The sequence below is a fragment of the Rhamphochromis longiceps genome, linkage group LG14 (genome assembly GCF_057381845.1).
Source record: "Rhamphochromis longiceps isolate RC_006_pf linkage group LG14, R_longiceps_female_GT1.1, whole genome shotgun sequence".
Taxonomy (NCBI): Eukaryota; Metazoa; Chordata; class Actinopteri; order Cichliformes; family Cichlidae; genus Rhamphochromis; species Rhamphochromis longiceps.
Window position 1 is genome coordinate 38,866,712 of NC_140570.1, and position 12,623 is coordinate 38,879,334.

Consider the following 12,623-nt stretch of genomic DNA (forward strand, 5'->3'; position numbering starts at 1 on the left):
ACTTTTTGTTCTTTCAACATCACTGTCTGGCAGCTTTCCCTCATTCCTCGCACTTATTCCAAAGCACGCCTCTCTGATTTATTTGTTCTGGGGGCATAGGGAGTGCTCTTTCCTCTGCACACCTTTGCTGAATTGAGGGATGAATCCCCACAGGCTGTAGCCTTTATGTTCAGCAGCTTAACTCTGACCGAGCTGTGGGAAAGAAGAGATAACACTGAATTTCCCTACAGGGAGTAATGCAGGATCAGAGAAGACCAAAAACAAGAATCCCTCTTGAAAAATCACAAGAAACAAATTGAAACTTTGGCAGATTAAGAGGAGTTTTAAACAGCTTGTTGGCAAAATGTGTGAATGAATATCAGGAGGATTTCATTTTGCCTCCATCTGAAGAGAAAATGCAGCTCGTGTCCTTTAAAGACAAACTAACAGTAAAAATATGTTCTGGTGTCGTGACAAAAACTGAAGAGCATAACTACGCTTCTTTATAAAAGGTTTACCAGCGTCAGACACGGACAGCATTAACTATTACTAACAATAAGCAATACTGACAAGGATAAAGTATCCATATGACTAACTGGATATGAACTGAGACCTTCTCCTGTTGGCTTCAAAGAAAAAAAATTATATATATATATATATATATATATATATATATATATATATATATATATATATATATTAGTGCTGTCAGTGTTAAAATGACGTTAACGCCACAACCGCATTAACACGGCAAATCTCCATGAGCGAGTTATCGCGGATCGCACGGCGTCAACGTGTTAGCTCGTTAATTAATACGCTGACAGCACTAGCACACACACACACATATATATATATATGTATATATATATACATATATATATACAGTATATACAGTCTATATATAGTCAGATGTACTTTGCTGTAAGATATTCAGCACCACAACTGTGTTAAGAATGTGTTTGGTAATGTAGGGCGACAATAATCACTGCTGCTCCATATCTTCATTTACATCTCTGCAGACGACCGTTTTTAACAGATGAATGTGCTGTGGAGGCAGAGACGACTGTGAGCAACGCAGGAAACACATCTTGATAATAAAAAGCTTGATTGTTCTATTGTTCAACCAAGAGTTGTGAAATCCAAACCTAGAGAATACAATATGAGCTCTAATAACAGTCTTCACAAATTTATCGCCTCCATTTCGTTTATTAAATCCTCCTTTATTTTCCTACCGCTTCTCTCCTGCTCGCTCCTCAATTCATTCATTTATTCCTCCCCTGTGGTTTCTGTTCTAAGCCAGTGGAGATGATGGTTTTAAGTCTCCGAGTGCTGGTCCCCATTAGCAGCAAACTAAAATCTGCCTCTCTGACTGAGATGCTTTTGTTCAGCATGCCTGCTCATCACTATTGTTCGACGCCGGGGCTCCTATTTGCAACCAAAAACCTCTAATGTTTAATAGCAAAGAGGCATCTTTAATGTGGCTACATGATATGGGAAAGAAAAGATCTGAATGGATTCCAAACGATGAGAAGCGAGCACAAAGTACAAATGAATACAAAGCGTACAAATGACACACAGAGAGACGAGACAGTGGGATTCACAGTTTCCTGGAGAAAACCTGTTATTGCTCCAAATCTCTGGAAATGAAAAGACAAAATGTGAAAATCAGCTCCAATCAAAAGAAAAGATACTGAAACTTTTAGAAGCGAATGTTCAAAAATGTGTTGTTTAAGATATATCAGTCTTTACTGTTTATGTATAATATTGGCATTAAAAGCTACATACAGTCAAAGTCATCGCTCTGTTCTGTATCTCACCGCAGCTACAGCTGCCCACCGTGTGGAGAGAATCCCAATTTGCAGTTTTAAAATTAGATCCTGCTTTAACGCTGCTCACGCCAGCTGATGAATGATCTTCATCTTCATTAGTCTTCATTCTAATAAGCTCTACTTCCTAGACACACTAAGCTACTATTAGCCAAACTGTAAACACTTGCCGTGTGATTAACTCAAACTAGCACGCAAAAGTTTGCATGTCCACAAAAGCAAAGTCAAGTTTAACACAACAATGGTGGAAAAAGTGGTCTTTGAATTGTTGAAGCCTGCAGGAAATTTAAATGATGTCTAAGCCGTTGTGAAAGATCTTTGTCACAAAGGGAAGCTGCTCTGGGATGCAGCTGAAAAACCCATTCAGTCAGCAATGAGGGGTTGGTTTTGTGCTTTGAATTGAGCAATTGGCAGTCAAATTGTCATTTGTGGATATTGACTGAATGCGTCGCTCCTCTCTGGGGAAAGAGACTCACTCATTTTGCATCTAAATTTGTTTACCAACTAAAAAGCAATCACATCATTAAAAAATGAATGCTGTGATACATTATATATGATGAAAGGCGGTGAAACACAATCCTTCCTAGAAGCTGAGGATTGTTTCCCTCAGCACTTACAAGCAAAAACACGAACAGGTGACAAATTAATGGAAATGAAAAGACAAGCTATGTCGGTGCTTGGTGGTTTGACAGACGCTCGAAATCTCCCAGGTATTCAGATATCCGATGACGTTGCGTGATAATCTTCACCGTCATCAGAGCATTCAGTGGGGCCTCATGTCCTATCATCCCGGGAGAAACCATTCCACTCAGGACAGAATAATTGGTGTATATAATAATTTGACTTGCAATGACCGTTCTGTCTCAGCGGCCAAGAGAACCCAAACCATGGCAGCAAAATGCTCTCACTGAATAACACAACCACCAGATCCCCTCACTGTTGGTGTCAAGGGTTCAATCTTTCACCCACGTGGACTAGAGACGTTCCTTTTTCACAGGGTCCAATATTGTCCACAGTCGCGTTGCTCAGTAACTAAACCAGACTTTAAATACAACAGCAATGATTGGCTCTTTGTGCTGTGCACATACAAAGTCAGGTTAGTCCTCCCTTGCAGGTTTGCATTCACTCACGCCTGCATTGCCTGTTTACAACGTTCTGTTACAAATACAGACGAGAACATTGCTGCAACAGAGACAATATTTCAAAGAGGAGAAAACCTGAACGAAGGTCTAGTGAAGGCCTGTAAGAGTCTACTTGTCACACACATGCCTAGTCTATATTTTGGCATTTGATGACTCTGATAGCATAAAAGGGATTATTTCCAAGTTTCAAAGTTTGTACTAGCTAATAATAATCCAACAACCTATGAGGCGAGAAGCCTTTACACTCCCTTCCCTTCTCAAACTCAAAATCCCATAAGTGCTATTAGCTTCTGGTAGACTCATCTAAACACCATTAGCAGCCATCCACTATAAGTTTTCATTGCCTATAAAACCATTGTTACTGCTGAGAAGCTGCAGTGCTGGTCTGCTCTGCTTTATAGCTGCTGCTGCAGATGCTTACACTGCCCTTACCTCTGCTTTAAGAGGCAGCACACGTCCTTGAAACGCTTGTTTTGTGCTGGCAAACAGATGTGTCCTTGGTCAGCATGAGCCTAATATACAATATAAGGGTACACAACACAGGACACAGACAGGATATCTTCACACTGATATTCATGGTGCTATTATACCTAACCTTGTACAATGTAAGATGCTCCACAAAGAACTCCAGTAAAACAGACACCACATTGTAGTTAGTCCTCAGTTTTGGTGTTATAATTTACCCACACATGTCTTGAGTTTCATGCAGTCTCTCTTCTTTCTTTCTCTGCTTTCTGCTGTTTCTTGCAATCAGCAGTAGAGCTGAGTTTATTATTAAAGGGGTTAAAGGCAGGATAGAGCATGCAGGACAGAGAACAGCCAGCCACTGCAAGCAATTAACTGAGCTATTCTCACAGGCACACAATCTGATATTACATGAACTTCATGCTCAGTAGCTGGCAGGTTAAAAACAATTTGATGTCCAATTGTGCTGAAACGTGCACTCTCAAATGATGCTCAGTGAGGTCATTTATGTGAAAGATCAGGCTGCTGCACAGGTGTGAAAATGCTGCACATTATTATTATGTGGTGCCTACTCGAACTGAACCGGAACAGAGCACTGTGCTAATGCTCTGTTTATATCACAGGCAAAATGTGAAATGCAAGGTTTGCAGATCTAGAGATGAATACAAACTCATGGCTTTAATGCTGTCATTTTACTTTCCACTCAAAAGACCACTCACCCCAAATCCAAAGCACAAATGTCGCACACAGTTTACACTCTGAGTGCAACAGCAGGGCGCAGTCTGTACTCAGGGAGTGTAAACTGTAGTTGGGCTGAAGTTGGTTTGATTGGTTTGACACCAGATTCTTACTGGCCCAAAAGATTTTTCCATTCATGGCATAAAATCCTTTTTTTTCTCTCTTTTTTTTGTTTGCAGACTTTAAATCATTCAGTTCATGATTTAAAGTCTGCAATGTTTATGGGGAACTTCATTTGTAACCTTAGGGTGTGCTTTAAGGTGTGCCTGCCTCATTATGAGGATGTAGGGTTTCCCTCGGGTCTCACTTATGTCCGAACCTCACTCATTGGTGAAAACACCAAGACTGCACCATCGAAGTAGCTCAACATGAGGCACCACGATGGAACTAAAGTAAAGGTTGGTATCGTCATAGTGGCTTTTATCTGCTTACAGGTAAAAAGCTCAATCAGCACTTCCCGTGCTAACAAACCCAACAACCTGTCTGTAACCGCTAACACGTTGTACCTGTTGTATGACCAGTTTCATGTTTTATACAACTTCAAACACTCATCGTGTCACTTTATATGTCTCAGTTTCTATCAATATACAAAACTCTCCCCTAACCCCCCCCCCTTGACATGCTTTCCCTAGCTACTTACCCTAACCATTAGCTAAACCTAACCATAACCCAACTGTAACACTGACAATGAAAACACATTTTGAGAAAAATGCCATCAAACTTGTGGGGGCGGCTGTTTTGTCCCCATAAGCGACCCCACAAGTATAGTGGCATGCCAATTTTCTGTCCACACAAAGATGTCTAAACATGTACACGCACACACGCGTACAAAAAACAGCATCATGCTCATCACTAGGGCTGCCACAAACGATTATTTTGATAGTCGACTAGTCACCGATTATTTATGCGATTAGTCGACTAATCAGATCATCATCCACTGGACGTAAAACTACAGCTTATTGCACCAGCAGCATCTGCTCTTATATAACTATCATTAGCTTACAGCTTTAAGCTTTTAAGGTGCTAACTAAAAATAAAGACAAGATGATAGTTTATTCAATTTTAATGAAATTTGCAGATTGTTTCGGTAAAGTTTAATAAACTCCTTGCTATCTAAAATATAACAGGACACCGGAGTATATTCTCCAGCATCTCACACTTCTGATAATCAGCTGTCTGCTTGACGTTTATTCAGCTGTGTAAAAACTATAACTTTAATCTCAGCCAAACCGATTTACTCAGGAACAAATAAAATACTAAAAAAAAGCCAAACAATAACATTTTTAATTTATCTAAGTGACTCATATATATTTAACCTGAGTCGCGAAAGACGGCGGTGGGTTTGAAAACAATTTGCCGGGAGTCCGGTGTTCTCACGGCGCTAGTGACCTAGCCCCCGGCTAGCTATCGAGCTAGTGGGTAACAGACGTCTCCGAAAACGTGGTGTCCTGATAAACTGAGCAGATATTTGAGGTTTACACAGCTACATTCTCGCCTGAAAATATGTTAAACGTTTATTTTGTGACCCAGAAAGAATAATAAGAGTAATATTAAAACTAACTAGCTACCGCCATTGTTGGAAACTAAGCTGGGCCGCGCTATGAATTCTGGGACACAGCTGCTTCTTCTTCTTCGGGGTTTAACGGCAGCTGGCATCCTTGTACATGCTGTGCTGCCATCTTCTGTTTCAGTCCATTATTACACTCTTAAATCCTGCTATTATTCCTGCGTCTTTTGCGATCTTACAAAGCTTCAAACGACACGTCGACTATTAAATCAGTCGTCGACGATTTTGATAGTCGACGTAATCGTGACTAGTCGACAAATCGTGGCAGCCCTACTCATCACACATTCTTCGCGTGCTCTGTCAATATACAGTGGGGCAAAAAAGTATTTAGTCAGCCACCGATTGTGCAAGTTCCCCCACCTAAAATGATGACAGAGGTCAGTAATTTGCACCAGAGGTACACTTCAACTGTGAGAGACAGAATGTGAAAAAAAAATCCATGAATCCACATGGTAGGATTTGTAAAGAATTTATTCGTAAATCAGGGTGGAAAATAAGTATTTGGTCAATAACAAAAATACAACTCAATACTTTGTAACATAACCTTTGTTGGCAATAACAGAGGTCAAACGTTTACTATAGGTCTTTACCAGGTTTGCACACACAGTAGCTGGTATTTTGGCCCATTCCTCCATGCAGATCTTCTCGAGAGCAGTGATGTTTTGGGGCTGTCGCCGAGCAACACGGACTTTCAACTCCCGCCACAGATTTTCTATGGGGTTGAGGTCTGGAGACTGGTGAGGCCACTCCAGGACTTTCAAATGCTTCTTACGGAGACACTCCTTTGTTGCCCGGGCGGTGTGTTTTGGATCATTGTCATGTTGGAAGACCCAGCCTCGTTTCATGTTCAAAGTTCTCACTGATGGAAGGAGGTTTTGGCTCAAAATCTCACGGTACATGGCCCCATTCATTCTGTCCTTAACACGGATCAGTCGTCCTGTCCCCTTGGCAGAAAAACAGCCCCATAGCATGATGTTTCCACCCCCATGCTTCACAGTAGGTATGGTGTTCTTGGGATGCAACTCAGTATTCTTCTTCCTCCAAACACGACGAGTTGAGTTTATACCAAAAAGTTCTAATTTGGTTTCATCTGACCACATGACATTCTCCCAATCCTCTGCTGTATCATCCATGTGCTCTCTGGCAAACTTCAGACGGGCCTGGACATGCACTGGCTTCAGCAGCGGAACACGTCTGGCACTGTGGGATTTGATTCCCTGCCGTTGTAGTGTGTTACTGATGGTGACCTTTGTTACTTTGGTCCCAGCTCTCTGCAGGTCATTCACCAGGTCCCCCCGTGTGGTTCTGGGATCTTTGCTCACCGTTCTCATGATCATTTTGACCCCACGGGATGAGATCTTGCGTGGAGCCCCAGATCGAGGGAGATTATCAGTGGTCTTGTATGTCTTCCAGTTTCTGATGATTGCTCCCACAGTTGATTTTTTCACACCAAGCTGCTTGCCTATTGTAGATTCACTCTTCCCAGTCTGGTGCAGGTCTACAATACTTTTCCTGGTGTCCTTCAAAAGCTCTTTGGTCTTGGCCATGGCGGAGTTTGGAGTCTGACTGTTTGAGGCTGTGGACAGGTGTCTTTTATACAGATGATGAGTTCAAACAGGTGCCATTCATACAGGTAACGAGTGGGGGACAGAAAAGCTTCTTACAGAAGACGTTACAGGTCTGTGAGAGCCAGAGATTTTCCTTGTTTGAGGTGACCAAATACTTATTTTCCACCCTAATTTACGAATAAATTCTTTACAAATCCTACCATGTGGATTCATGGATTTTTTTTTCACATTCTGTCTCTCACAGTTGAAGTGTACCTCTGGTGCAAATTACTGACCTCTGTCATCATTTTAAGTGGGGGAACTTGCACAATCGGTGGCTGACTAAATACTTTTTTGCCCCACTGTAACTGCAAACACAAACACACAGACATTAGCAACACGCATGTAGCTATCACTTCTGTGTGTGTGTGTGTGTGTGTGTGTGTCAGACAGCAACAAAACTGACAGATGTGCAACAAAGTACAGCAGTAACCTTCTAACCTGTGCTGGCTTCAGAATGACAGAGGCATTATGAGTGTGCGGGTGGTGTGTGTGCTGTGTTTGTCCGTGTGTTAGCCTTGTTAAAGATCCATTTCAATTCTGGAAGATTCAATATTTATCAAATAGAGACGCAGGTGTCTGCCTGCGGGATCTGAAATTACCACAGAGGATGAACGAGAAATGGAAAGAGAGGGAGGAAGAGAGAGAGGGGAGCTTCTGTAGCTTCTCCCCAGACCTCTGATCATTCCTATGCTTAAGTGGGTTTCAAGTGGTGCATTTAGAAAAAATTCAGTAAGAACAGTCATACTCTGGACCCCCGGTGGAAGAAACCATAAGTTACTCTGCAAAAGCGATCCTACCTGCTTCAGAGGGTTTCAGTATCTCTTCAACAATGTCAGCCTCTCACGACGAAGTACGGTAGCGATGTGATGACTCGATCAGGAACAGCCTGAAAAAAAAGAAGATTTTCATTGATTAAAAATCTTTTTTTGGTTAATTAAAATGAGAATTCAATGTCATGTAAAACCTTATCTGCCAAGTCTCAATGCAGGCTCAATCATCCAGGCAAGGAAGTCCCAAAAAGTTGATTCTGTTCACCTGGATATAGATATTTCGCGCATCCAGGTAATAATACTAATACTAATACTAATACTAATACTACTACTAATAATAATAATAATAAACAGTACAGTGTGGTGAAAGTGGTGAAAATGCTACGTCCAGATGAACAGAATCAACTTTTCAGGACTTATCTGCCAAGTTTTCAGGTTCTTGGCATCGATACACAAAAACCAACTGCAGTTACAAACAAGCTGCTTTTAAGCAAACACCTTTTGAGAAGCTGGGAAAAAATAACTTTTTCACAATAATATAGTTTTAGAAGATCTTTGACAAATATACTGAGGCTGGACATTTTATACCTCAAGAATAAACTCACTTATTAAAAGTAGCTACTACCTGTCTGCTCGGCCTCGCCTCCATTAATCTGTGTCACTAATTATCATCATTATCAATTATCACTAAAGTCATAATTTAGCACTCACATCTTACACAAATATATTCCATTCTGGATCCAGTAAAATCGAAACAAAAAAACTGAAAAAGAGAATGAAACAACAGCACAAAAGATTAGGTAGAGTTGAAAAACAATGTATGATAATAATAATAATCTATTCATTCTCTTCCGCTTATCCTTTGTCAGGGATGCAAGGGGCTGGAGCCAATCCCAGCTGTCTTAGAGAGGCAGGGTACACCCTGGACAGGTCGCCAGTCTGTAGCAGGGCTAACACATAGACACAGACAATCATTCACACTCACATTCACACCTATGGGCAACTAACCTATCCCCACTAACTGCATGTCTTTGGACTATGGGAGGAAGCCACAGTACCCAGAGAGAGCATGCAAACTCAAAGATCCTGGAACGGTGGAATTGAACTTAGGACCTTCTTGCTGTGAGGCAACAGTGCTAACCACCATGCCCAATAATAACAACATTAATAATAATAATAACTTTATTTATATAGCACTTTTCAAAACACAGAGCTACAAAGTGCTTCACAGTTCAAATAACACTAACCTATAAAATCGAGTTTTCAGCATTCATAAAACAAACAACGTGAGCCGACCTGACTGTCTGAGGAAGGCTGTTCCACAAAAGCCTCAAAAGCACGATCACTCCTGGTCTTAAAATCAGAGCATCAAAGCAAAATGATGTCACAGTAGCTATAAAGTTAACATGGAGGTGATTTTAGAGCCCTTCATGGCTGTTGCCATAGTGGCCACACCATGTTACTACAATTTGATTCCATGACCCAAAAATAACTTTTCTCTTAATTTGGTTGATCGTGGCTCAAGAGTTGGCAGTTCATCTTGTAACCGGAAGGTTGCTGGTTCTAGTCCCGGCTCGGACAGTCTCGGTCGTTGTGTCCTTGGGCAAGACACTTCACCTGCCACCTACTGCTGATGGCCAGAGGGGCCGATGGCGCGATATGGCAGCCTCGCTTCTGTCAGTCTGCCCCAGGGCAGCTGTGGCTGCAACTGTAGCTGCCTCCACCAGTGTGTGAATGTGAGAGTGAATGAATAGTGGTATTGTAAAGCGCTTTGAGGGGCCGCTATATAAATGCAATCCATTATTATTATTATTACTAATGTGAAAAAGGACTCTGTTTATCACTCGAGTATATTCCATTTGGTCTGCTGACATTTGGAAAGTATAGATGAGCTGTATGATTTTGCAGAGAGCCAGCAGGAAGTCAGCTAGCTTGGCGGGAAGAAATCTGATCTGAGCATGTTCTCTATGGGCTTCACTTAGAAAAAGCAACACTGTAGAAGCCCGTGTTACGTCATGGTACCAAATGGAGGAAGACTGGAAAGTTTTTTTTGGCGTCTGCATCATTGAGCAGCTGTCATTTGAATGCATGAGGCTTTTGGCTGTTTGTGAAGATAAAAAACAAACTCCGCAGCGCAGTATGGTGCTTCTGCATATTCTACCTTTTACAAGTTGAAAATTCACGTCGACTTGTTCCCTGCTCGCAATAAAGTGCAAACATTCAATAAAGATTGTGAATCGGGATTATGAGGTCACACATCAAACATATAGCTTTGTGTGATGTGACTGGATTAACAAGACAGAAGAAGATCTAAATGATCATGAGAGATTGAGGTCTATTCAGCAGTTAGAGATGATCCCCTTCACTTAATCTCGCTAACATCTGAATCAAACGCCACCCCTCGTCTTCAACACCCGGCAGCTGCGCGTGAATAAAAGCAAAGCGTCCTCCCTCTCGCTCTCTCCCAGAGTGCTGATATCGATGATGGCACAGCGAGGATGTCAGCGTTTCACTTTTAAATGAGCAAGTCAGGATGCTAGAGTGTCAGCTCCAAAGGAAGCCCTTTGTACTGCAGAGGCCAATATGCCTGGTTAATGAGACTGTGGCTCAGACCCGGACAGTGAGGCCTTGTGGGAAGAATGCTGCCGCTCCTCTGGTCTTATTAAGATGAGAGGAGAGATAAGTAGATGGGAGAGAGTAAGTCTGTCCAGCCCTCCACTGTATATAATCTGTCTGCTGACATTGTGCTACATTCAACCGTAATTACGCTTTGGGAGGAGTCGTCATCCACAGTGGGAGACGTGATACTGAGGATAATCATGCTCATAATGATAACCAGAACTTTACAAGATCTGATCTAAAGGCGGCTACAGAGATTTTCAGCAACTGTTTTGAATGCCACACTGTGCAACATCGATTTAAAGACTCGGGTTTGATATATAAAGTGTGGATTGGCATTTTGAGCAAACTCACCACTGAGTATTTGCTCTCCATGATTGTTGGTATATACTGTAGAGTATGGACTGGACCTTCTGGCTGAGAAACTGTGGGAAATTACACATGCATGTGTCTGTGAAGGTTCTCAGTCATCCAGGTCATCGTAGTCAAAGGAGCTTGCAAAGAAAAGCGTCTGGACTTCTTTAAGTTGCTTGAAGACCAGAAAAGAAGACCAGACACCAGCGAGGGAGGATAAGAAGGACAGACGCAACAACATTGTCATCCCCTATGTAGCCGGTGTATCAGAAAAACTCAGGAGAGTTTTCTCCAAGCATGACATCCCGGTGCATTTCAGACCCAGCAACACGCTCAGACGCCTTAAATCCCACTCACATCCTGGGCCATCTGACCTCAGGAATTCGCATGATAAGGTGGGGCCAGGTTTCACAATGAACTCACCCGAAACTCTGGCTGATTGGGACCCACGCTCAGTTTCCCACCTTGGCTCAGGCGATTAGAGGATCATCAGGGGGTCCTTTTGTCCCTCTGTGGGGGGAAACTCCCACTAGGTTTATATCTGGGACTCTCCACCATTTGACCTTAGAACTGAAGAAGCTTCTCGGATGAGAGGTGAAACGTCTTCAAGCAACTCAAAGAAGTCCAGACGCTTTTCTTTGCAAGCTCCTTTGAACACATGCATGTGGCAGGGTAAGCCCACCATAAAGCATACCTGCTTAATTTTTTCCTTTTAACTAATAATAACCATAATTTATGAAATGAATGCCATGCTGCATTTAGTAAGACTAGAAAATAGCAACTGAGACCAGAAGAAAACATGTCAGAAATTACAGTTTTTTTCCATGGACTTCTGGAGTTGCCCCCTGGTCTTTACTTTGTCTTTACTTCTTAGATTTGGAAACTACATCCAGCTTTATTCATGCAGTCTGTGGTAAAAAGAAAGAAAACGCACAAATAGTTGCATAAACAATTTGATTTTTTGCATCCATCATTTAATGACTATTCACTTATTCAAACATCATGACCTTCTGTACGATTTAAAATGTAGATCTGCATGGTGATTCTCTAATATCTGCTGTTTCACCGCCTATGATGAGTGTGCACTTCCTTGTTTCCTCCGATGCTGCGTCCTACTTAACTTTCACGATAACACCTGGAGGACACATGCAAACAAACAATGTGCCAAAACTATTATTTGTTCTTCTTTGTTGAAAGAAGTCTTTCACTTTGCATTTTTTGCCTCCATTTATTCTATTCTGATTTTTTAAAGTATTTCACCGTTGCACCAGTGTCACATTAATTAGTCCCACTGTGAGATCATTATTCTAACTTTTGCCCTTGATCAGAACAGGAGGGACTATAACAATGGCCAACTTCTCTCATAGTGCAGCTGGAGTGGTGACCAATGATACCACCACAGTTCTGTCACACTGGTCATCTTTCATCATGAACAATGAAAAATGGCACAGTTTACTTTCAGCTTTATACATCTTTAATACATCAGATAAAGAGAATGTTATTATTTTTTCTTCAAAAGCACTGGCTTTTGTTCAAAGTCTATAATTTATCCA

The 12,623-nt window shown here is 41.6% G+C and overlaps 1 protein-coding gene across 1 annotated transcript in view; it reads right to left on the minus strand.

Annotated features, from left to right (window-relative positions):
• Nucleotides 1-12,623, minus strand: part of LOC146654726 (leucine-rich repeat and fibronectin type III domain-containing protein 1-like protein) — a 440,352-nt gene that overhangs the window by 133,208 nt on the left and 294,521 nt on the right. The window contains exon 5 of the mRNA XM_085380451.1: nucleotides 8,125-8,213. The gene's annotated coding sequence lies outside the window, so the exon portion shown is untranslated. The remainder of the gene's footprint in view (nucleotides 1-8,124; nucleotides 8,214-12,623) is intronic.